This window comes from Rhinolophus sinicus, linkage group LG09 (assembly GCF_036562045.2).
Source record: "Rhinolophus sinicus isolate RSC01 linkage group LG09, ASM3656204v1, whole genome shotgun sequence".
In the NCBI taxonomy this organism is placed as follows: domain Eukaryota; kingdom Metazoa; phylum Chordata; class Mammalia; order Chiroptera; family Rhinolophidae; genus Rhinolophus; species Rhinolophus sinicus.
In genome coordinates, this window is record NC_133758.1 from 22,652,004 (window position 1) to 22,678,891 (window position 26,888).

At 42.2% G+C, this 26,888-nt stretch overlaps 1 protein-coding gene and 1 long non-coding RNA gene across 6 annotated transcripts in view; one reads left to right on the forward strand and one right to left on the reverse strand.

Moving 5' to 3' along the window:
• Positions 1 to 25,565, forward strand: part of LOC109451449 (uncharacterized) — a 33,945-nt gene extending 8,380 nt beyond the window's left edge. The window contains exons 2-5 of one of the 2 annotated variants that reach the window (XR_012498757.1): positions 3,872 to 3,956; positions 20,761 to 22,964; positions 23,166 to 24,553; positions 24,875 to 25,565. This is a non-coding gene — a long non-coding RNA (uncharacterized LOC109451449). Of the gene's footprint in view, positions 1 to 3,871; positions 3,957 to 20,760; positions 24,554 to 24,874 lie in introns of both variants that reach the window. The other variant, XR_012498756.1, reaches the window with a different exon arrangement.
• Positions 1 to 26,888, reverse strand: part of SLC14A2 (solute carrier family 14 member 2) — a 421,518-nt gene that overhangs the window by 169,635 nt on the left and 224,995 nt on the right. For 3 of the 4 annotated variants that reach the window (XM_019739711.2, XM_019739714.2, XM_074340040.1), the window contains exon 3: positions 10,937 to 11,031. The gene's annotated coding sequence lies outside the window, so the exon portion shown is untranslated. The remainder of the gene's footprint in view (positions 1 to 10,936; positions 11,032 to 26,888) is intronic. The other variant, XM_019739713.2, reaches the window with a different exon arrangement.

A 26,888-nucleotide genomic window follows, 5' to 3' on the forward strand; every position in this document is an offset into this window, starting at 1 on the left:
TTTGGCTTGGTCAAATGGGTAGATGATGCTGGTATCTGAAAGAAGAGGAAGGAGCAGTCCGTTCCCTCTGGCAGGGTTGATGATGAGTGCCTATGAATCTGAGGAAGCACAGCCAGCCATGAGGGTGGGAGCATGAATGTACAGCGGCACTGACTTGGGGAGTGAGTGCTTTCTCCCGCAGAGTTCAACTTCCCAGATGGAAGAGTGGATATGGCCGGGCCCAGCTCTGTCCTTTCTAGTCCCTGGATGGACATCCAATACCACCACTCTACAGAAAGAAGTACAGGACAATGACAAAATATACCCACTTTCTGCCTTGCCAGAGCTTGACTCAAAAGATGCACAGAACATTTGCCTGAGTTTCTCTCTTTTTCTCTCTGGAGACATAATTTGGTGGAAACATGGCTTTCTATTCAGGTGACCAAGGATGTGTCTTGATGTTTCCATTTAGTTCTTAGGCAATGGCCTTACTGGGCTAAGTCAAAAATCCCATCAACTTCTCCTGTCAAGACCACCTGGACTCTATTCACTGAGCCTAGATATTTTGTCAAAAGTCCTCGTCAAATGCCTAATGTATGCAGGGGGAAAATAGGTATGAGGTACAGAGAAAAGCAAAGGTAAGAAGATACACCCAGAATCTATAACTAATAAACTAGTATAAAGCAATTCAAAGAGAATTTGGCCTAGGAATCAGAAGGCTAGAATTCTTATTTAGACTCTGTGGTTTACTGCTTATAACGTAATGGTTCCAAGTACAGCCTCTGCAGTCAGGGCACCTAGCTCAAATCCTGGCTCTGCCCTTGACTACCTGAATGACTTTGAGTTATTGCACGTTGAATTAATTTGTGTAAAGCCCTCAGACTGGTGCTTGGCATGGAAGGTAAGTGTTAGCTGATGCGGTTATTATTACTGTTGTTGTTATGAGCTATATGACCAGGGACAATTCAATTCTGTCCTCGGGTAACAATGTCTTGATTCAAGATATCCTCTTTTCAGATTATGTTCTTTCTGAAAAGGCTTGAGGTTCCTCTCCCCGCCCCACCATTTTATTCATTTTATACATTATCATGGGGTTTCACATAAATGTTTACTTGAAGAAGGGGCTCTGAAAAAAAAAGTTGCGAATCATTGGGCCCGATAATCTAAGGCCTATCCTCGATAAAAATATCTGATTCTCTGAGTGAAAGATATACTATTGACAATGGACAATATGATGGTCTCAGAGAAGGAAGCCACAAACCAGGAAGGGGTCCTTGGAAGAGGTAAGTTAGAAAGGTAAATTTGGGTGTTTCTAGCAGTTGGTGAACGTGGAAGATAAATAGCAATGCCTCACGAGTAGGGAGGGTAAAGCATAAACGAAGAACCAGAACTATGGAGGGAGAAAAAGGTTAACAGCTCAATTCAGACCTATCCCTGGGGTGGTGGGAGGCAAATGGGCAGACAGGGGCTTCAAGTATAACTGTCTCAAGTAGAAGTTTGACCAAAGTGTGAAGTGATGAACAGCAAAGATGATTGGCTCCAATAAGGAAACCATCATCTAGTCTAGACTCCTTCTTGAGTGGCTAGGAAGGCAACATCTTCATAAGTACATGATGAATTACTACTGGCTGTGGCAACCACTGCTAGCTGTTCACGAGTGAGCCATTCCCCCTTCTTCCTTAGCAGTAGGACTCCCAACTTTTTCGCTGGGCCGAATGAATTAAAGAAAACATTTCCTAGCCTCCCTTGGGGTTAGGAACAGCCAATAAAATGTCCATGTGAGTTAAGGACTTCCAGGAAAAAAAAAATAATATCAGAGGAGTATAGAGAGCTGATAGGAACCATTTTGCTCTTCCTCCCCTACTTCTTCCTGCTGGCCACCTGGATGGCTTGGAGCTGCAGTGACCATCTCAGATAATGAAGTGATCTTGTTGATGGAACTCACATACTAGGGACAGTAGAGCAGAAAGATGGAAAGATCCTGAATCCTAGAGACATCGTTTAGCCACCATATTAGCTCCGGACTGGCTTACTCTGAATTCTTTTAAGTTGGGAGAAGTACCCTCCTATTGTATTTATGTTTTTGTTATTCGTGGGCCTTATTCCTAGCCACAGAATGCTGTTTTTGATGCTCTGGCAGAGCTGGGGCTGGCCGGGACCCCCTGTGTGCCTTGACTATCTTGCTTGGCAGTGCTTCTTTCATGATCCCTCTGGTCCCATGTGTGGAACTGTCTCGGTGGGTGTGCATGAGCTGGAATCCAAAGCCAAAATAATTTTCAAAGCCATTAGCTCTGTGTCCTGCAGACTCATGCTCCCCACTGCCTTCTCGTTTCCACTGAGGATAGAGGTTGCTGGTGAATAACTTTTTCTTTCCTGAATTGTTTATTATATCAAACACCCAATATCCACAGCACAAAATGTTATAATGTTAACATCTTGCTAAATTTGTGTTAGTTTTTTAATTAAAGAAATAAAACATTTTAGGTTCAGTTCAACCCCGTTTGAGCTGTCGTCGATCCCATTCTACTTCTTCCTCTGAGAATTCATTCTCCTGTGCTTGCAGGATCTGTGTTTTTATGATTTTACCACACATATGTTTGAATCCAAAAGTGACAGACAATATTGTTTTGTATGTTTTAAATGTGCATGTAAATGGTATGTTAATATGATTTGATTCTTTTCACTCAGCTTGGATTTTCCAAAATCATCCTTCTCGATACATGCATCTGGCTCACCGAGGCTCACTGCTCTGAATTGTGCATTGCTTTTCCATTGCCCTGTTGATAAGCATTTAGATTGTTTCCAAAATTTCAATATTGCAAAGAATGCAATAATAGACATCCTTTTACGTGTCATATTATACATAGGAGTGAGTTTTTCTAGGGCATACATCTAGATGTAAAACTAGTTGTGAAACATTTCTTCACATGTATAAGATATTTCCCAATTGCTCTCTAAAGGGGCTAAAACAATTTGTTCTCCTTCCAGAATGGCAATGTCCCTTTCACACAAAAAACTTGGCATTATCGAACCATTTTGTTTTTGACAATTCGTTGGGTGTGAAATGGTATCTTTTTGCTTTAATTGGCATTTCCTTGATTATTAATGAGGTAGGACAACTTTCGTATTATTATAGACTATTTTGATTTACATTTCTGTGAACTGTCTATTTTTATGTTTTGCCTGTTTTGTCATTGGGCTGTTGGCTTTTGTAGTTCTTCCCTCCCCACATATTTTAGATATTAATCCTTTGTTGGTCAAATCCTCCTGCAAATCTCTCACTGCTCTTTTTGCTTTGTTCATTGTATTGTTGGTCATATAGATGTCTTCAATTTTAATGTAATCTAATTCATCTTTTTCTTTGGTGCTTTTTTTGAATCTTAAGGACTTCTTTCCTGATTAGATATAAAAATATCTTCCTGAATTTTCTTCTAATATTTTAAAAGTTTATTTTATTTTATTTTTTTTAGCTTTTAGCCTTAAATCCATCTGGAGTTTATTTGCAATATTTTGTGTTGCTTTGTGTATAAGACAGAGCTCTAACGTTAATCTTCCAATATGGAGAGTCAATTGTTATGGCACTACATATCCAATAGTCTGTGCTTTGCCTCTTTATTTTTAATTACCCCTGTCATGTACCAAATTTCCAAAAAATGCACGGGTTTTTCCCCGGACTTTCTAGTTTATTCCATTGGTCTCTGTATTCTTATACCTCTATCACACTGTTTTGATATCTGTGGTAATTTATTTTTGCCCAGTTTTATTGAGCTATAATAGCCACATGTCACTCTATAAGTTTACGTGTACAGCATTATGGTTTGATTTACATATTATTGTGAAATGTATATAATTTTTGATTAAACTTCTAATGCTTCCTTCCTATCCCTTTCAGCAGGTACTTTTCTCCCTCCCCATTCTTATTCCAAAGATTTGGGTTCCAGCTCCAACGCTACCACCAAGTGGTTGTCTGTTCCTGGGTGAGTCATCTAACCTCTCTCTAGTGTCCTCCTCTGTCAGACGTGCTTTGTCTGCCTCACAGGGTTTCTGGGCTGATCAAATGGGATAAGGGTGTGAGAATGCTCTGGTGAGTTAAAAACACTGAGGCAAAGTGAAAAAATGACTTAAAAGCAATAATCTGAGGACTGACCTAAGATAAAATGTGCAAGTCAGACTATTTTTTTTCTCAGCTTTCTGCTTTCTCTAGGCTTCTTGATTCTCTTTTCTCCCAAACTTCCAGGGGGTGTAAAACACAAAGGTCTTCTACTAGGGTAGACTTTTCATGATAATGTATTAGAAGCAACTTGGATTCATAGGCCTGGGTCCAATTTCAGACTCTAACTTTGTGACTTAAGGTAAGTCACTCAGACTCTTTGAATCTCAATTTATTTATCTGTACAGCAGGCATAATAATCCCCCACCCTCGAGTAGTACTACCTTATTCACCAGAAGTAATGTAGACGGAAGTGCTTGGTAAAATGTGAAGCCTTATAAGAGTCAGAAGGTGTTATTATTAGTATTCCTGCTGATATTTACATACGAGAAAGGACCTTCAGGAAGGCAGTGATGTTTACTGTGTTGAAATGCTTTGTTCTCTCCACTTGAATCAAGGCATGTAGGAGAATCAAATCCATTTTTGTCTGTAAGTACGGTTGACTCAGTATAGTGTCTACACAGCCTTCTAGAAGATGTAAGAAGTCCCTTTCTGAAACACCATTTCCTTTAGACTTTGCAGCTGGATGTGTGAAATGGAGGTGGTTGGGAATCCATGATGTCTGTCTGGACAACTAGCAGAGCAGCTCTGGTGCAGCGGCTGGGCTCAGCACTGACTGGAGAGACTGAGAGCGTCAGGGGTTCAAGGTTAGGAACAAATCATCCTTTGTACCCTCCTCACAGACACCATGCCATTAAAATGAACATTAAGGTCAGCCCTGACGTTCTGTGAAAGGGCTTCCCTTGGAGTGAGCATATGGAATAACCTCGCACTACTCAGGTGACTGGAGCATCTTTTACTCCTGTGCCAAAATCAGACTTGGGTTTGGGCCAAATGACAGTCATGGGCCAGATGACACGAGACTGTAGCCCACCTGCATAAACTAATAGAGCCTGCCCTTTTCCTTGGTAATTAGGTTCTTGCCCTTTCCTCAGTTCTATTGAAACAGGATTTCTTATCTGTTCTCTAGCTACCTCCGCAACGGATGATGGGCTCTACTGTTTTGACCACCAGTCTCTGCTAGAAGTTGCTGGAATCCTTCTAAGCCAAGAGCAGCATTACCACCCCTGCCCATAGCCTCTGCCAATGTTCGTTTTTAGCTGTGGTTTGCATAGAGTCCTGGATTTTTGACCTGGGATTGCATCTTAGTCCCCAGAACCCATGATCTGCCTGTTTTTTCCTCTAGGGTCAATGCTATGTCTGACTCAGTCTCTTATCTCCACGTGACCCTTGCCTGCTCTTGCTCCCATGTTCATGCAACATCAAAGGTCTGACTCTCCTTACAGACCTTGTCTTGTCTACCTTTACACTGTTGATAAAGTACATGACTCTTTTCCTTCTAACTTGTAAGTTGTGAGTCTAGGACCCCTTTGTGAAATTTGTCAGTCAGGTATCATTCCAAACAGACTACAGCTAACTTTGTTATTATTTTTTCAAATGTGGACATGAAACTTAGGGAAAGGTAGTATTCTAGTAGAAGCTTTATGTATTTAGATCCTCCTTCATGAGTGAAGGAAACATTCTCCTGCTACTGGAGTTGTCCTTGTCAGAAGAGAGCTGACTTGCCTCAGGTCACAACCCCTCCTTGAGGCAGCCCACATCCTGTGACTGCTTATGTGGTCGTAACAATTAGAGGGAAACAAGTTTAAAGGCCCAGCCCCTCATGACAACTCTGATGGGCCAGTCCCATTCAGCTGAGGCTTTGTGACAATCCAGTAGGCCAGCTCTTCCCTCTGCCCATTCCAACCTCCTTCCCTTCCCCTGCAGGAGTTGATCCTGAGAACACGCTTACTTCCAACACACAAGTCTGTCTAGAGCCAGATTCCTGGAGACCCTAACCTGCAACAGGTATCCCAACCAATCAACTCTATATTGACTCAGCATCTTCTTTCTCTGTAAATTCCTCTTCCCTGTGGTAGGCAGAATAATGCCATCCTATCCAAAGATGTCCACTCCCTAATCTCCCAGAACTGGTGAATCTGTTACCAATAATGGTTAAAGAGACTTTGCAGATGTGATTAAGGTTATTGACTTCGAGATAGGGAGATTATCCTGGATTATTCAAGTAGACAACATCTAATCACATTGGTACTTCAAAGCAGAAAACCTTTCCTGGCTGTGGTCAAAGATGTGACTACAGAACAAAAGATCAGAGAGATGCTGTATTGCTGGCTTTGAAGATGGAGGAAAGAGCCATAAGCTAAGGAATGCAGGCAGCTTCTAGAAGCTGGGAAGGGCAAGGAAATGGATTCTCCCAGAGTCTCTAGAAAAGAATGCAGCATCACCAACACTTTGATATTAGCCCAATGAGAGCCATGTAAGACCTCTGACCTACAGAAAGGTAAGACAATAGATGTGTTGCTTTAAGGCACTAAAACTGTGGTAATTTGTTACAACAATAGAAAACTAATATACTCTCCTTAGGGGTTACCTTAATATTGGTTCATTTGTATAACCATGGATGTTCCCTTCACTTGTGTGAGCCTTAGTTTCCTTACCTGTAAAATGGTTATTTTGGGCCACATGCTTACTAAACCTCTTCCAACTTGACTAGACTCTTTACTTTGCAACATTCACTTTTCCTTCTAATGAGACAGGTGTTCCCTTGTCTTTTTGATGATTATACTGAAGCAAACCTATCTGAAATTCTGCAGGAAGCAATAAATTGGCCATGTACCAGGGTCAGGAGTGACATTCTTTCTATTTATCTGCCTGGTTCTTCTGGTCTGTCTTTATGTCGATTTCTAAATTTCCTATTCCCATAAGTCCTCATGGCCCCAGGAAAAATGCATCTCAGCTGGTGGACAATTTATGAGCCAAAGCCTGATGACTAATAGATTTTGACATTCTTTTTTTTTTTCTCTACGAGTAGACCTGCAGGTACAATTAAAAAAAATTTTTTTTTTGGTTACGCAGAAAATAATTTGTTAAAAGTTGTAGGTACCAAGCTTAGAAGTGAGATCAAAGGTAGCAATATTCTGGCAGCTCGTGAAAGTTAATTCAGCCTTTAGGGAAATCCACCATTTTTAGGATTTTAAAAAAAATTGTCCTTAGCCTGATTTTTGTTAGGGCTAAGTATAATGAAATGCCACTGTAATTAAAATACTTATAAACCCACTAGTCATAGCTGTTGTGAAAAAAAAAGAAAAGAAATTGGACACTAAAATGAGATAAAAATAGAGCCTCATTTGGCCCCTTCTCCCTCCTAGTGAGAAACCAATACAGTTGCCACTTCATTAACTGCTCTGTGTTAAGAAAAGCTGAGCTGACCACAAAATAATAATGGCAATAGCACAGTGATAATGATGACTCTCTGCTACATTCATGCAGCATGTTATGCTTCTCAAAGCACTTTCTGTCTACTGACTTGTTGGAGCCCCAAGGTCTCAGGATTTCCATAAGAAAGTGGGGGAGGTAGAGAGGGTGGGCATCATCCACCTGATTTGACAGATGAGGGCATTGTAATCTAAAGGATCTAAATGACCCTCGTGTCAACACGAGAGTCAGCAGCAGGTCTGGGTCTGGGGGCTGCTTTCTACGTGGAGATCTATGTCCACTGTAGTTCACTGCTACTGGCAGTTGGGGTCAGCCAAGGCAGAGTCAAATATGGTCTCCAAAGACTTCATACTGCAAACCTGAGGCTACCGGAAACAGTTCTTTTTTTTGCTATCAGTAGAAAGGATAAAGTCACTAAAGAATTAGTCATTAAATTTGGCCTGAAAGAGGATAAAGAGTTGAATGGAGGTCAAAGAAAACCCTAGACGTGGATTCCTGTCTGTCACTCCGCTCACTAAGTTTGGTGATGCTGACCAGTGATGTCCTAAAATGTGCCAAAGTGGAGAAAAATTGTCCCCTTTTCCTCCTTCGTGGGGCTCCACTCGTGTTCCTTGGAGCAATTTCCAGGAACCCCGTATACTATGGCCTCTGTAAAATGGTATCACCAACACTACTTGCCCTTCTCCCCATGGCCTGACCCAGGTGCAATTAGATTGACTAACCTTGAACGAGATAACAGAAACTGAGGCCAGTGGTATAAAAAGGAACAATCCTCAAAGGCATCCCTAACTCATCTGGACAATGACAGGGTGAGACTAAGTCTGCTCACTGATTCCAGTTCTTCCAATGAGATCTCATTTTACATTTGGTGGAGTAGTATCATTTCGAGTTCAAAGACCTGGATTTGAGAGTCAAGTGGCGACTCTGACTGGGCTATAATATCGTCCCTTAGCCTTCATGAGGCTCAGTTCTCTCACCTATGAAATGGGTGTGATAATAGTGAGTCTCCTTTCCACTTTATAAGGGTGTCATGAGAGTCAAATACCTAAATGTAAAGTGCTGTAGGGAAAAGGCGTTATGATTTTATTAGTGGTGGTAGCGCTAATTATCATCACTGTAGCCTAATAGTAACAATGATATTACAAGAATCGGAGATTGTGGTACTACTGGTAAGGCATTTCTGAGATTATTCATCATATGTGGATACTTCTGGAGAAGTCACTCATGTGGTGCGATAATGTGTATTGGGAGTATTTCTTTGGGTACACCAACCCTAAGAGGTAGATTCTATTCTTGTTATTTTACTCAATAAGAAACTAAGGGGGTGGGGGTGGGAGGAGGTGGGGTGGGCCAGGGGAGGGGGGGAGAAAGGTGTTTGAAGGTTGGTATCTTGAAATTCCAGTGGGTTTTGTGGATTTTCAGCATTGGCAGGCACGCCTAGCACTTCCAGTATAGAACAGCACTGAGCCTTTAATGCCTTGTTATCAGTGGCTTGTTGCCTTAACCACGAGAAGGTTAATATTAGAAGTGTCTTCAAATAGGACAGAATGATTCATTACTCAGTCATTGATAAGTCCATTAAGTCTTGCTCTTTGATCGATGTCTAAATGCCCACTAAGAATTTCCTGAGCAAGAACTTTCTAACACTATGATTTTTCTTTACTAAGCCCATGATATATTTTCCCCCAGCACAGAGTGGCCTTGTTGGGGAAGTGACTGCCAGACAGGGACTAACGCAAGGCCTCTTTCATCAAGGCAAGGCCCCATGTTACCAGTTCTCTCCAATGGGATGTGATGTGTGTCAATGGTAGGCCATGGTGGAGAGGAAGTGGGTGTGCCATCTTCACTTTCTCGTTCCTTGTCAACCAAGTGGATGCAGAAAATTCAGCATAAAACTCAGAGGCCCTATAAGATGGCGAAGCCACAGATAGGAAGCACCTAGACTTCTGAATCACCATTTAGACAAACACCCGTTTGGGCCTTATATGAGAGAAAAGTGATCTACTGTTAATAAACTGGCAGCTAACAGGAAATATGTTTAGGTATGAGATCACAGAGTCCAGAGATATAGGTACAGTCTTTAACTAAATGTTTCAGTTGCTTTGGTTGTCACATAGCTTATAGTCAAATATTAAGAAAGTATGTTAGTCATGTCCTAGAAACCTGCCTATAAAGCAAGTTCCATAAAAAAAATTTTAAAAGTACATTTTGCTTGAGATAACAGAAAAATGTAGCTAGTTAAACACAAAATAATGATACCTTAAACAATAACAAAGGTCACTAGATGTTTAGTTTCTGCCTTTTGCTTTAAAGATGACATCACTGACGCACAATTATGAGATATTTTGCAGAATCTTGGTTCCTCAACCTGGTTAGATCACCCCACCATACTGACGAAAACACCAGACAAGATGACATCGGGAAGTGAATTAATCAGACTAAAGAAAACCACCGAAGCTTATACCAGAACTAACCCTTGACACCTAACCCTTGACCTTCAATCTCTTTCTTTAAAAACCTTTGATTAAAAACCATCTGGGAGTTTAGATTTTGAGGGCTAGCTTGCTGTTCTCCTGTCTTGGTGCCCTTCCAAAAAATTCTTTTAATTTCTCCACTGCAAAACTTGGTGTTTAGTGTTTGGCTCTGCTGAACATGAAGTGGGTGGACACTTTTTGGTTTGGTAACATTAAACCATCAAGACTTGAATGTTATCTCTTACACGAGCTATTGCACTATAGATGTCAATGGAAAGAGACCACCAGTATTTCAGACCTGGTTCTAATCCCCTGCCATCTTGGAAACGATTGAATATGGTTTCTAATCCCTTCCCTCATTCTAATTCCCTGCAATCTTGGAAACCCCATGAATACCAGCTCATCCATCCTAAGCAGCTTCCATCATGCTCTATATTGGCCAGAGCAGCTGTCTGCTTGTCAAACAACCAAAAATCTATGTTTGGCAAAACAGTAGTTTTCATCAGTAAGTGACCTTAAGATAACATTTACATTGCTGGCGAAGTTATTTCATCCCTGAACCAGCGACATCCCAATTCAGACCCTCCTGATAGCATGAGGCAGGAAAGCTAATGAAGTGTGGGGATTATTAATGACTTTATCTTCTCACTCTCCAGTCCCTCTCCTTTTTCAAACTTTCAAATATATTCAGCAGTGTCAGATCTGTTCATCTATTTTTGACAAATAAATAGAACCTATCCCTTTGGAATTTTGCAGAGAAGTTGGCCACGTGATCGTGCTAGCTTGTGGTCTGCAAACAACCAGAATTGAGCTGGGAAGACACTGGCTCAAGGGGAAAAATATTATCATGGGACCCAGTTCTCTCAGGTCAATCATAGTTCCCATGTGGTCCTAGCAATCGCTGAAGGAAAAATAATGTTAGTTTTCTGTGGTAGCATTTTTGGTGATAATAGTTGTTTTAGAAGACACAAACACAGTGACCAGTTCTAGAACTTACTTACGATTTCCTTGGTCAGAGTGGGATCGAGGGATTCTATAAAAGGCGTTGTGAACTTCTATTAGTCGACTTCAAGTAGTAAGCAAGAAGTAGTCCTGTAAAGATAGACAATGGAGGTCAGAAATAAGAAATCTAGAAGATTTAATTTGCTTTTTAAAATTTAATAACATTTACTGGTTTTTAAAATGGTAAACAATGCATGTTCATTTTAGAAAAAATAGAAAATACAGGATTAGGAAGTAAGACATAAAATTCATCTGTCATTCCACCATCCAGGTATAACCACTGTTAACCCATGTAATCCTTACAGATTGTTTCATGAATATTTATGTATATATGGATGTATATTTTTCTGTTTTTAGTTAACAAAACTGGGATCATACTGCACATACTTTTTGTGACCTGCTTTTCTTTCATTGAATAAGACATTATGAATATCTTTTGTCAAACTTCAACTGTGTGGTAGATGGCTTCTAAGATGGTTCCCAAGGATCCCTGCCTTCTCGTGTCCTCATCATGGTGTAATTCACTCTCCTGGGATGTGGGCTGGACCCCTGACTTCTAACCAATAGTATATGGCAAGGGAGATGAGCTGTCAGTCCTGAGACTGGGTTACAAAAAGAGTCTGGTGGCTCTCTCGATCAACCTCTTCTGCTCTCTGACTTGCTTTCTGTGATGAAGTCAACTGCTATGCTATGAGGAACCCTAGAGAAAGGAGGGCAGTGGAACTGAGGCAAGAAACTGAAGGAGGTCTCCAACCAATAGTCCCAGGAGGACTGAATCCCACCAACAACCACTTAAATGAGCCTGAAAGCAAATCCTCTCCAAGATAAGCCTTGAGATGATTCAATCACCTTGACTATAGCCTATGAGAGGCCCTGAGTCAGAGGTCCAAGCTCAGCCACGCCCACAGACTCCTGACTCTGAGATAACATGTTTGTTGTTTTAAGATGCTAAGTTTTGGGGTAACATAGCCATAGATAACCACACAGTTTTTAATAGCTGTTTATCATTCCAATGTAAGGTTGTACCATAATTTACTCAATCTGCTATAGCGGTACATTTTGGTGTTTCATTTTATTTGTTTTGCTGTTATAAACAGGGCTGCCATGAATGCTATTGTAGCTAAATATTGGTACACATCCTTCATTCTTTCCTAAGGATAAATTCCTTGAAATGGAATAGCTGGATTTCAAAGGGTTTGCATCTTTGAAGGCCTTTGAGATGCCATTTCCCAGTTGCTTTCTGGTAGGATTGTACACATTTGCAACCCTGCTGACTGTAGTTTCCAGTGGCTACTGGCCCACACAAAAGGGTCTGTGTTTCTGAAACATATTTTTGGTTAATTTCAACTACTCTGTCTTGAGCTGTGTCTCCATGCAAACCAGTTACAAACAAAACCAAATACAAATACGAAAACCCAAGAATGAAGACTAAGGTTGAATGTTCAAAACTACTAGATAATTTGATGCTGAACAGTTTATTCAAAGTACTATTGTTTTGAAATCAGTGAGATGACTTCAGCCACCCTCAACTTGCTATTATCTTTTAGTGAGCATTGAACTTCTGAAAATATGCTAATGCTCATATCCCCAAGGACTTTGAAAAGGGAAACAATACTGGTTAAAGTCAAAATAACAACAGGCTATTTTGAAAATCTTAGCTTATTTCAGTCACAAAGAATTGTCAATAGATTCAACTTTTTAAATTACCAAGATGGATGGACTGAATTCAATAGATATATTTTTGGGGAAGCATTTTGCATATATAGATACCGCCAGCATTTCCAAATTGCAGCTTCACTGTTGGGGAAAAATAAATATTTTAATGAATGCTATATATTTTAACAGGCTCTGAACCCTGTAGTTGGTTTAAGCTAAGGCTACAATTTCAGGCATCTAAATAAGTAAATAAATGAGGAAGAAAATCCATGTTAATTGCAGTAATTTGCGGTACTTTCAAATTCTTAATTAAGAAATAAAATAGGATTCATTATCCATGCCCACTGTAGATGGCATACATAGATCACCATTATGGCCAGATACAAGACCCGAAGTTATTGCCATAAATGAAATAACAGAGGGGAATTGCTGGTGCATTATTGGCTGAAATGTGCAGACACAAAGAGGGAGGAAAGGGGGCCCGACAAAATGCCTATCCTCCATAAATGCTTGTCTTTTTTACCTGGAGATTGTATTACAGAATATCTCCCCTGAGCCTGGAGTCCAGCCCCCAATCTCTGGGATAAGTGTCCCCCCACCCCCGCAAGCCTCGCGCAAATTTCTCTGAGCCTGTCTGGCCACCCTGGTAGTGTCAACTTTTTCCCACTCACCTGCTCTAGGTCATTTGTGTGCCTGGACTTCAGATCCCTGTCTACCTCATTCCCTTGGTGAGTCCTACTCTTCTTCTACAAAGGTAGGAAGAAGAGAAGAACGTTTCTTATAACCAGGAGCATTCCGACTCACACTACCGGTATTTTGAACATTAAGCAATAAGTTAAACGAGGTAAAGCATATAATTTATCATACAAAAATCACTTTTGATTGGGACAAATGCCTAATTGGACAGGGCACTAGACATAAATTGGGACTGTTTCAGACAGACCAAGATGCTTGGTGCCCCCACTGAAATCCCATCCAGGTCCCCAGGGCAGGGCTGGGTGGGAGACATGGGTTTTTAGGCAGGTAAGAAGGAGTTCTGCTTTGGTAATGTGGGCTCTAGGGGTCATACCGATGGATGTCTTGAGAAAGCATTGGTACTCCTGGCTATGGGCAGAGATGGCTGGTCATCGTGCTTATGTTAGGAATACTAACATGGGCTGTAGTGTGTCTCTTAGGCCCTCTCTTTCCTGCGGTCCTATCCATCTTAGTCTTGCAGGCTGGCATGAACACTCATGGGCAGTCAGCACATCTGTGGACTCCATGTCTATTGACATGGGCGGTGTGGGCAAGTAATTGCAGTCAGCTCAGCAGGGAGAAGTGTACAGAGCATGAGCAAGTTGGAGGTGTCTGAGAGACTCGAGACGAAGGAAAAAAATCACGGAAATCATCCACTGATGAGCTCTAAAAGGAATGAGGCATTTTGTCTGGGCTTAGTCACTGAAGTGTTTTGAGTGAGTAGGACAGTTTTTGGTTTTACCTGCCTAAGGAAAATCAAAATTAATACATATACTTTTCAAGTGCCCATTATGCTTCACATGCAAGGCATAAGAATAGTCTGTGTCATACTTCTTGTTCTCAGGGACTTCAGAAGTACATTCCTTGAGTCAAAGGTTCCTCTCTTTTGAAAGGGAAACCAGAAAGAAATCTGGACTCAGTATCTCTAATGACGAGCCAGGCTGAACTTTTCTTGGATCATAGCCACCCTGAAGATCCCCAGGAAATTCACAAGGGCTGAATAGAGTAGCCATGTCTTGTGGGGTTCCAATTCTCAAAGAATCCTTCCTCCTGGCTGCATCTGGATGGAGTCCTGACCATTGTGGGACCTGGGAACCCGTTGCTATGGGAAATGTGAGCAATGATCTCTATTCCTTACCCAAACAGAATGATTCCGTTCTGCCTTTAGTTTTCTGAAGATTTATGGTAAAGAAAATGCAGAGCTTTTCCGATTTCAGAAGTAAGCCAAGGAGAAACAAATTCAAAATGCATCCATGAAAACTGAAGCTACACACCAGACTAGAAAGAAACCCCCACTCCCTGCCCCCACCATGTAAGGTGTTTCTGTAGCATTACCTGCTTCATGTGTACTAGGTTCTCTGACTTGGCTGAGATACTGAGTGACAGCAGGATATGCTAAGAAACTATAATGAAAGATGGGAGAACAGCTAGTAGGAGATCTCTGAAACACGAGAAACAGCCTGGGAAATGTGCCTTGTTACGCTGTTTCAAGGAGGAACCAGAAGAATTAGTTGCTGAAGTTCTTTTGAAGAGAGGCCTTAAATGCAGCTATGTCTCAACTATTACATTTGAGAATTGTTCATTCTTTTATTTATTCATTTTATTTAACAAGTATTTATTGAGCATCTTCTTTTTCCCAGATATAGTATTAAGTGCTGGAGATACATAGGAAGCAAGACAGGGGTTTACAGCCTTCTAAAAGGAACTTCTACTTTTAAGACAGCAGTGTTAAGACAACCCTGCTCCCTTCTTTCTGAATTCATTCCAAAACAACAAGAGAAATGAAAACCAGAAATGCAAACATCATGTTTGTTGAGGAAAGACTGCCAAATGCAATGAAGTTCTAACCAGAGGCAGGTAGATATTAAAAGATGTCTGTTGCCACATATCTCAAACAAATCTGCAGAGTATAGAGTTCATCAAAGAAAGCAGAACCAATGCCATCTTTCGGGGAAGAACTGGTCTACAGTGAATGGATTGTCTGTGAGAACATTCTTGGACTCTGCCTGGCTTCACTAGAAGCAGAAGAGGTGGTATAAACAAGAAAACACCTAGGCATGTCATCTCTGCAGTAAGTAGTCTATTGAGGAGGCAGATTGGAGAAGATAGTTTCAATACTAATCAGTCTTGCAACTGCCTACCTCTTCTTTCTTCTGGGGGAGAAGACAAGGCTAAATCAATATGTACACAAATGCATGTGTGTCCTAAGATGCATCTCGGTAAATGAAAGAGATTCTCTGCTGGATGGAATCATGTCCTGGCCCCAACCCCATAAATGTTTTGCAAAAAAAGCTGGTTAAGGACAAGCTTATCTCAGTCAAATATGAGTCAGAATAAAAAAGAAACCAACAGAAGAGCTCTGCAAAGATGCTGCAAGAAAAGAAGGTAATGATTAGAGAAAACAAATTGACAAAGAACATGTAACCAGATTGTGTTGCCATAGAGCTAAAGGAAACTGCCAAGCAAATGTGCATAGACAAACAACAACAACAACAGAACCTTAATGAAAAAGATCACTTATACAAAATAAGAGCTCAAGGAAGAAATGTCAAGACAACTGAAAGAGACGAAAAAAAAAAAAAAAAAAGCTAGCAGAGCTCAGGAGAGAAGTGGGGGAGAAACATAACGTCATCACAAAAATTAGGGAGCCATCAGAGGCAACGAAAAGGTAAACAGACACTGCTCAAAATCAAACAGTGGGCTTAAGAACAGGATTGATAAAGTGAGCAAAACAAAATGAAAATGAACAGTTAGAAATTATTAGAAAAAGAACATGATAGCTATGGAAGATAAAATAGGCCCTGTAGACCTGTACATATGCATAAATAGACTGGGCAGTACTTGATGAAGAGTATTGAAAAAAATAGAATAGAAAATGTATTTGGAAAAATATAATTACAAAACATTTTTCAGAAATAAGATATTTAAATCTACATTTAAAGCAACACCACACCAAACCAAACCAAAACATAAATGGTCTCAGAATAAGTTGATACGGAACTATCAGTCCAAAAGGTAAAGAAAGACTCTTTTACCATCTAAACAAAAACACGAAACAGATAATATAAAACCAAGCCAAACCAAAGTTTCTCTTCTAAGGAGGAAAAATTTGGTTGGCGTCAGAGTTTTCTGCAGCACCATGTCATGCTAAAAACTTCATTAAGAATTAAATAGAAAACATTTAAAAAATCTTATACTCAAACATTTGTTCAAATACAAATGCTGTGCTAAACATCTAATAACCCAGAAGTTGTGGTTACACAACAAACCAGGCTCTTGTCTGGACTAAACTAGAGGCTGAACTTTAACCAACAAGTAGAGAATAGAGAAAGGGTGGCAGAAATTTTTTTAACAATTTGTTTTAGGACTAATTAAAAAAACAAAACCTGTTGCAATTATGGTTAGAGGACATAATGTAAATTGTAATCAACTATAATAACATGAAAAACACTGAAACTAACCAAATTTGGAAGGTGAGGGGAGAGAGAAGGTGACAGGTAGCCAAGAGTCAAAAGTTACTACTTAGGGCTAATGCACCAAGTAATAGCAAAAAAATGTATATTAAAAATTATAAAGTTAAGATTAGCAGAATTATTATCACCCTATCACTATCATCGCCATCAACTAAAAATGGGTAAAATAAGAAAATGAGAGGTGGGAGAAGTGTGTAAATTTTATCATCTTGCAGAGCTGACAGTCCACAGCTACTAAGGATATAGAGGATTAAATATACTATATTTAATATGATGAAGGTAACCACTTAAAGAATGAATAATTTTAGAGTTTTCTAAACTATCACTATGAACCCACACATACACCAAATTAACAAAACAAAAAAATCATAGACCCTAAAGTGAAATCAAAGCAGAAAGCATATGAGAAGACCAAATATGATAAGCATATCTATCATATTAAAAATATAAAAGGAAAAATGTATTAGTCAAAAGAAATAGATTTTCAATTTAAGTTCTCAAGCAGAAAAACCAGTGCTATGTGCAGGAGGCCCAAAACAAAATGACTGGAAAGTTGAAAATGAAACAGATGGGCAAAGACCTAATCAGCAAAAGCAAACAAGCAAACAAAACAAAAATAAAAGCGAAAACTTGACTATCACACACGTAACAGACAAGGTTGAATTCAGGGCACAAAACAGTAAATGATGCCAAGATGGGAACTTGATTGCAAACTACAACGATGCTCTAAATATGAGCATTTATGCACCAAAAAATATAGCAGTAACATTTATTAAGCTAAAAGGCAGTACGTACAAAAATAAAGGCAGAGACGTAGGAATGGTAAGAGACTAACACAATTTCCTCAGTTCGAAGTAATCAGAGAATGCTTTCAGAATCACATTACACTTCATTTTGGGAGTATCAATATGTTTCAACTCTCTCTATTTGCATAATCAGCTACATGAAAATCTGACAGTGTCTCTTCCTTGCTATAAAACCTTCTATAGCTTCCCATTCCTGCTGCATGAAGTTCAAGTTCCTGCGTGACCTGGCCCCTGCCTAGTTCTCCAGCCTTCTCCCTCTCTACGTGTGTTCAGAGACTTCTGCACCACTGGGGGTGGGGTGGGGTGGTGGTGTCTCTTTTCCACACCTTCTTGCCTTTGTCTTGTCTAATGCTGTTTCTTCTCTTTGGATGTTCCTTACTCCCTCTGACAGCAGGTGGACGTAACCTTTGAGACTTCATGAACATGCCACTTTTCTGGGAAGCCTCCTTTGCCTCTAACCCCGCCAGTCACAGGACACAGTTAGTACATGCTTACATCTCCCTGTAGCTAAGCCAGTTCTTTACTCCAGATCATCCTTCACTCCCCACATGAAATTAGATACTAAGTCCTGCCATCTCTTCTCCTAGTATTTCTCAATCCCTCTGCAACCACCTGACTGTCGTCCCCTGCATTCCTGAGCTCATCAAAAGAAAACTGAGTATTTTGCCACTAGTCTCATCTTCTCCTGTTGATTCAGCACCCAGTGACTGCAAGCCACCTTCCCAAAGCACCACTTGGCCAAGCCAGCTCCTTTGCTCCAAGGTCTCCGGTGGGCTCCCTTTCCTTTGTGATCAATCCCTTCACCTAATGTTAAGACTTTTTGTAACTGGACATAATGCCCTTTCCAAAATAATCGTCCCTCACTCCCATCTTACACTGTTCTATCCAGACTGGCAATCCCTCCCACCACGTCATACACACACGCTTCACTACGGCCGTCCGGACCTGTACTCAATTATGTTCCTCGTGTTCTCTCTCTCCCCTTTTCTCTGCTTCCCTAGCCCAATCCTGCTTCAAGAGCAACTGCAGGAGCACCCCTCCCTGGTCCACCAGCCCATGGAGCTGTACTCTGAGCTCTTTTAACTTTTATTATCAACATCCCAGCCTTGCTTTTATTATAATTCATGCACTTATTGGTGCATGCTTATCTCATTTGATAGACAGTAAGCCTTAGGAATGCTACCTTGTGTTTCTTCTACATTATCCTTGGCACCTCGCAAGGGACTGAGAATATAGTAGGTGCCCAGCCATCATATATGCTTTTCAAAAAACATAGAGTCTTTTGCTTCCATTCATGTCACTGAGCAGGATGCCAGCTCACCTGAGTCCTAAGCCTTAAGTGGTCTCTTTCACTGCCTCCTGCCTTCCAGCGTTATAGTGACCCAATTTCTGTCATTTTCTAATTATTCACCTAACCTAATTAATCACAATAGTGTTGCTTAATGTTTTAAAAACTGTCTTTCTATTCATAATCTCAGTGGACTCTCACATGCTACTGTGTTGTATACAAGACAGGAATTGTCAGCTCGTTTTACAAATGGGGAAACAAAGTCAGTGCATCACTGGTTTAAAGGAGGCCAGACCTCCAGCTTCTGGTTCTTGTCCAATATTCTTTACATCAGAGTGAGTTCTGTCTCTTCTCTAAGTTTTCAGAACTTTTCTCAGGAAGTAAGAATGTGTGTTTTTAAAACATTGATTTCTGTTAAAATTTCTCTTTATTTTGCTTTTGATTTCCCCTTCCTAGTGAAGACGCTGCCCTCTCCCCTGATGGTAAGCATTCTTTTTCTTTCCTGAATGATGGCCCCACTTGGTCCCCCTTCGGTTCTCTTCGCTTGAGTTTCCACTTAGCTCCGCCACCCCCTGGAGAACCATTCTGGCTTAATGCCTCCTGCATCCTTTCAAATTGTTCTTGTTCCTCGCTAGGGATTTCCTGCAGGGCTGGGCTTCTCAGCTAATGAAGAGCCTCTAGCTGAAGGCACTGTTCCTGACCAAGTTTCCCAATCCTGCTGGGAGGTGGGGGTGGTGGCTGGCAGAGGAAATGGCGGTCCTGCTTTGATACTCTGGGATCCCAGACCGGAGGAGGCTCTGCCAATGCCACTCTGGTGAGTTCTGGGACTTGCTGGTACCTGGTTTTGTTTTTAAATGACCCCCACTCGCCCCACACCCCTACCACTGTATCTTTAAAATAATCTACTTTACCTTCCTCTTAGGAGAACTCCATCATACTACTTTTTTCTTTGTCTAAAATGTTCAATGGTATCATTTTGTATCATCTGTGGGGGTGGAGTGGGGAGAGTAATATCTATGCCCCAGGCATAATTGAATAGGAGTGACCTTTTATTATGCATTTTGGAGAAATGCTGGGGGCACCACTCAGCATAATTGTCCATTAAGTAAAGTGGGTTTTAAGTTGTCACAATCCTAGTTTCAGATATCTATTATTTTTGTTCTCCCTCTGTCTCTCCTAGCCATAAACTGGAACAGGTAACCCACCTGGGGTACATCATAGAAATTATATATATGTATATAGTTACAAGAAGCGGAGTACAGCATTAGGAATAGAGACAGTGGAAATGTAATGGCTCTGTGCGATGTCAGAGGGGTAGTGGATGGGGTAGGGGAGTTGTCACTGTGTGAGGGATATAAGTGATAAATGTCTAACAATTACATTGTTTTGTGCACCTGAAACTAATAAAAAAAAAGTTAAAAAAAAAAAAAAAAAGAAACTCATTTCCTTGGCTATCAGATTGGCCTGAAGGGTGGGCATGTGACCCAAGCTAGGCCAGCCAGAGTCCTTCCCTAGAGGTTGCAAAGAGGAGCTGGACAGAGGAGGCCAACTTTCCCGTGTGGCTATTGAACTGTCAGGATATGACACTGTGGGGGCCGATGGCAAATCCTCAAAACAGCCAATTTAAGGAAATGACATAACATCCGGAGAAACATAAATGAAGACTGAGGGATGGATGACATTAAAACTCCCAGTTCTAGTTATTCATAAGGCCAGATCCTATCCCCGTTTTTTCAGGAGTTTGGCTACATGAACCCATAAATCACATTTCACTACTTAAGCCAGTTTAATTTGTTAATTGCAACCAAGAGCATTCTGGCTAATAATATGACCTTTTGGTCTGTGACTTCTCCCATCACAGGTGCCAGACGCCCTGGTGCTGTCCCTTGGCTGCCCAGCAACACTGAGCGCCCCTAGGGGGTTGATTCCTGCTTACTTGTGAACTCTGAAAGTCCCGACCCTTTGGATACTGTCTCATCATTGGTAGGTAAGGCATAAAATGCAAGCGTGCCTGCAAGAATTATAGCTCCACAAGGCAGGGAACTCTGCCTGCTTTGTTCACTGACACGCCCGTCTGTCTGGCCAGGGCCAGGCACACAGGGGGTGCACGATAAATATTGACTGAATAAAAGAATCAGTGAATGGTGGCCATTCATTCATTCACAGGGCCATGCGAGGGCTGAGACGTCTTTTGCTCAGACCTCTTCAGTCACTGCCCACTGCATCCTGAATTTAACCCTCTCCGTCTCACCTCAACCTACTTGTCTAGCTCTGTCCCTCATTACTCCCTACCTGTTCAAAGCTCCTTCTAATGGGAAGTAGGAGATAAGTTAACTTGACTGTGGCCTACTTATATTTCTGCAGCCCCAGTGCCTTTGCTTGGGCAGTTCCATCCATCTGAAAGTCACCTCTCTCTGAACTTTACAATCTCACATTTTGAACTCATGCCTCAAGGCCTGGCTCAGATGGAACTCACACTATGTGGTTGGTCCCATTGAGAAAGAGTGGCATGTTCTCATGGACCCTCATCACAAACCTCAGCCTTCACCTTCAGCCACCATATAGATAAGAGCTGCAGACGCACACTCCTCTCCCCCAGTGGACTCCAGCCTCCTTGGGTGCAGTGCTCCTGTCTCTCTGTGCCTTGGTCCCTCATCTTTTCCATCTGCCCCACTCTTCTCTGCCACCTACTACCACACTTTCCCGCCAACCAGGTCCGAGCACAGTCTCACATGAAATGGCTATCTGATGACTATTATCATACATGACTGAATCTGTACACATCGGTATAAAATGGTAAACTCTGGCCCAACTGGGAAAAGCCCACGGAATCAGGCTGCATGTCTTCTCTGCAAAGGCGGCTAATAAAACTACAGGCTTCATCGGGGAATGGCTGATAAAATACATGGCTTATGCAAAGTGCTTAGCCCAACGCTTGGCACAAAATTAGGTGCTTAATAGATGTGGGTGGTGGATGTTATCGATAGGTCACAGGTACCTACAAAGCCAAGAGGACATTACTTTTTTTTTCTATTTCCCGTCCAGTGAAGCCTCAGATATTTACAGCCTGACAATTACCTCTATTTCATACCTGGCATGTGGCCTCCCACACATCTACCCTCTTCAAGGGTCTTTGCTGTATGGCCTCCTTCCACCGCAGCCAGCCAAGCAGCTGTTGGAGTCCACCCCATACCACAGCTGCCCCATCTCCTGGGCCAGAGGAGGAGGGAAGGGACGAAAAGGTCAGCCCCACCGTGAACTTGCCTCCCATTCACTGCCCTGCCTGGGACTGGGACAGGTGGGACAAAACCAGGATGTAAAGCGAGCCCGGCTGCTTTGATGAAACTCCCTTTGCCACCTGAGCTGCCAACAATGAGCCTCCATGAGGAAATGGAGCTGGTTTGGGTGCTTTTTTCTATTCTCCCTTCTGCACATATATGCAGTTGACTCTGGAGGTGCTGCTTCTCTTACTGAACCCCTAAATAGCTCCAGAGGCTTACAATGGGCCAAAGCTCTAAGACAGAGAGGGTGTTCTCTTCCTCTCCTTTTGTTTCCACATTTCTCTCTCTGTCTCGGGCTTACCTCCATCTGTCTCATTCTACGTATCTGTTTTTTTTTCTCTCTCTTTAGCTGATAGCTCTATGATCCCCATCTCTTTCTTTTCTGTCATGTCTCTAGCTATCCCTTCATTGTCTGTTTCTGTCTGTTGCTCTCATTCTGACTCTCTCTTCTCTCCTCCTGCCTTCTTTCTTCTTATGCCTTTTGGCTCCCCAGCGTTCCTTCTCGCTGCCATGATGCTGCACTCGTGAAAAGGGGACCATCTATCTGTCAGAGACAGGCTCTGCCAACCTCAACCACCGCTCTCCCGCTGCTGGCAATTATCTGGAGGTTGGCACGGGGCCCAGAAACTGCTGCTTGCACCGCCCCGTGGCTCAGGGCCTGCTCCGCCACGCCAGCCCCCTTGGAGGACTGCTTGGTGCCATGCCCAGGATGTGACAACCTGTAAAGGTCACACACACTCCAAAGAAGATGGACTGCTCTACGAGTGGAACTGACATTGGGCAGGTTTGCAAATGTCCCCCACCCCAGTCTTTCTAGCATTTCACAGAGGTGAGGTATGAGCATCAAAAAATGGAAATTGTAAATTGCACAGAGCACCCCCAACACACACACACACACACACACACACACACACACACACACACTCTCTCTCTCTTCAACATTGCACATATCTCAATTTTTAACTTCTTTTGTTTCTTTTTAAAGGGTAGCATTTGAAATCTGCCTTATTTGAAATATTATAACTGACTCATCCACACGACTTCACTGAAAGTTGGCAGTGTGCCTCGTACCACCCGGCTGGAAACTGACCTTATGTTTATAGGATGCTGTGCAGCTTGGTAAACTGAGACACAGCTATGACCTGACTCTCTCTCAGAAGCCAATGGGATTTCGGAGCTCACAGGGACTTGGGAGGTACTCGTGCCAAGCTCCTCATTTTGGAGCTGGGAATCTGCAGTCCAGAGTAGCTGAGAAAGTTACTGGGAGTCAGCCAGCTAGTTGGTAGGAAAGGCCAGACAGGCACTCAGGTTTTCAGGAGCTGATAAAGTATACCCCAATGCCCCTGCTAGGAAGGCATGGTAGAGTTATTGTCCTTTAATAAGGGAGGAAACTCATCTTTCAGGAGGACACATGATTTTTCTGCCCAGGTCACTTGGTTATTAGATGCTAGAGTTCCAACGTCTTCCCATATCTTATTTATTTAAAAATATATCCTTCCAACCAGTCTATTAGCCTCATGAAACATCCTGGAAATCAGACATATTGAGAAAAGGGCAGGCCAGGCCTATCACCTTGGGCTCATTTGAGCCTTTTCAGCTGCTTCTGAGCATGGAGGCTTTTAAAATCAATACTGAAGCAAAACTCTGTCATAACGTGCTTACTCACATTCAACCAGCCTTTGGCTGAGGGCTGGCCATTTGTCATAGGTTCATTACCCAGCAGGCTACCCCGTACCGAGTGTGTACATGGTGCTGTGTGCCACATGCTCTTCCTCGAAGACCTGCGTTCTCAGGGGGCTTAGTGACAGTAGGATTTTACCTGTATGCACTGCGGTGCTGCCTCACTCAACATACAGAAAACCCCAAGAGGAAATGGAAGTAGGCAAGCAGGATAACTGAAGGGCTATGGAACACCTTCCAAACCTGGCTATGACCAAACCGTGCCTCACTATGGGGTCAAGTGTAAAGTGGCAGATTGAATGGCCTTGGCTGTTTCCTGTGGCCTTTAAGAATACATTTCCTGTTTAATGATGAAAGCTGTCATTGATTGCGCATCTCCATGGTACCAGATGCTGTTGGAGTCTTTGCATGCATCGTTTCCCTTAATCCTCACTGCCACCCTGCGAAGTCAGGGCCACCATTGCCCTCTGTTTCCCTCACTGAGGCTTAGGGACGCCAAGGCCACACAGCTGTCAAGTGAGGGAGCAGGGGCTGAATTCAGGCTTTCTAACCACAAGGCTCATCCCTGTTCTTCACCAGTCTACCTGCCTGCCTTCTCGTTTGCCCAACTTACAGGGAACCCAGATTAGAGACTTTCTGCAGTGAATTCAGGATCCATGTCTCACGGGAAGGAAGAGACAGCAGAGTTTTTATGTAAGTAGTGGCAGATGGGACTGCTTATGCGGGAGGGTGGGGGTTGAATCTGCCTGTGTCCTACCTGGGCTCCCAAGGGCACTATGCATCGCAGCACATTATAAAAATAAACGTTTATCAAATATAATCACCCTGAGAGAAACAAAAAGTTGATGCATGTTCAGCATGTTTTGTTTTAAAAGGGGAGAAATAATCATAATGCTGTCAACTATAATAAGGGAGGGCATAGATTGCGTAGTTAGTCGGTGACAAGCAGTTTGCAATGTGCTTCCATTGATATTTCACAAAAATCTGCGAATTAGGTATTATCCCACTTTGCAGGTGAGGAAAATGAAAGTCCAAAGATGTGAACCACAAAGAAAACGCCCCACAAAACCTCTGCAGATTTATTCACATTGTAAGTGTAGGACTGGGATTCAAATGTTAAGCCACCTGCTTCCAAATCTTTTCCACGATACTGCTCTCAAGGAAGTACACACTACCATTCTGAAAGCTTTCCTACTAAATAATTAAAACTCCAGAATGCTCCCCTTCCTTATTAAAGGGATACGTTTCCATTACCTGGACCAGTCACTGAGGCAGAACAAGGTCCCTGACTGTGCTCTTCCGCGGTTCAGTTTCCAATCCTCTATCTGGGAACCCTCAGGCTCTGGTGGACAATATATACCTTCTGCGTGGCAGCTTCACAAGGGCGCCCGAAAACTGGGGGATTTACTGGCCGTGCTAGACCCTCGTCTGCTCAGAATGCAGGACGCGGCCTGCCAAGGACTGACTCCATGGAAACCAGGACCCCTTTCAGAGAGTCTGCTGGTTCTAAAAGTCTATGCCTTTGGTGCTCAGGTTTTATTTTTTCTTTCGGTGTTGTTATGGGGGACAGTTGAAGAGGAAATTCCCTATAGTTCAACAGACTCCAGATTTATGGAATCGTGTGAACGTATTTGCCCGTGTTTGAAACTGCTGAAGAGGGAAAAAAGAAATGTTTTCTACGGATTTATGAACACAGAAACATTGATTTGTTTTGCTTGGGATTTGTCACTCTTTTAATGATAACGCCATGCTTTTGGGTGCTTTGAGAGGGCCACGTTTCTTGCAGGTAAGACAGGTGCCTGGGGACACTGGGACGTCCGTTTGGTGCACTTTCTCTTCCACCCTCTGCATTCCTCCCACTCCGTGTTCCCTTTGTAATTCCCACCTGCAATGATCCCAGTGTCCCCTGTCTCTGCAGACCATCCCAAGGAGGGGAGCAGTCTAACATTAATTCATAGCAATTACGAAGAACTGATGGATCACAATTCCTTTCAGATTTTTGTCTTTTAAAAAACACTGGAGGTGAGTAAATATTACCTAGCCAAGTATATTCTTACTCTCAAATGACATAATTTCAGGCACTTGTGAGAGAGATGAGTTTGGGTGAAATTCGAAGGTCTTTTCATTGTCCTTCTTGTTGTATCACAGGCAGTGGGGGATTCTGCCTAAACGTGAGGCTGGCTCTGACTACAAACATAGACTTTGCCTCAGAGCTCTGTCTTTACAGAGCCAAAATTATATGAGACATTTCAATCTCAAATATCTGTATGAGGCTTCCTAGCAGAGTTGAGGGATAGGTTCTAGGGCCAAAAATACATTAGGCTAGATCTTAAAAAATAAAAGAGTAGACTGGTGCTAACGAAGTATGGCTAAAAATGCTGCTCTTAGCAGGGGCGGAAGAAAGAGAAATGCAATTCTCGTTATAAATTGCTCAATTACACCCAAGGTAGGTGACTCCTGGAGATGACCCTGTCACTCAGATTCACTCTCACTTTCTCCAATGTCCCTTAATGCAAAGGAGCTTCTCTGAGAAGTGACCACAATAATGCCCTCCACTGTGCAAGTTCCCCCAATGCAATAAAAACTTCTAGCAAACTCTGATTTCTCTCTGCATGTCTGCTCAGCAACCAAGAGTCCCTGGGACCAGCAGGTTGCCAGTGTCAGGAATAATAAGAAACAGAAGAATGTGGGAAGGGTAGAGTAGGCAATAGAAAATAAGGGCCAAGTGGATGAAAGAGAGGGAAGGGTTTTGTGGGGCAGTAAAGACAAATTAGGGAAAGTAAGGTTGATCTCAGACAGCCTTTGTGAGGAAGGTGGGAGGTGAACTCCGGTAGGAACGATTGGGGCAGGTACTCAGGACCTACAACACTGGGTATTGAGAAAGGGTTTGAGAGCTATCCATTTGGCCTCCAAATAAGTGAAATGAAGGCGAGCCAAAGCCTTTTCTCTTTCCGTCTTCCAAGTCACACAGCAAGACCCAGGAGGCAGGAGCCAATAAAATCTTAAAGACACCCAAGGACCAGGCCCA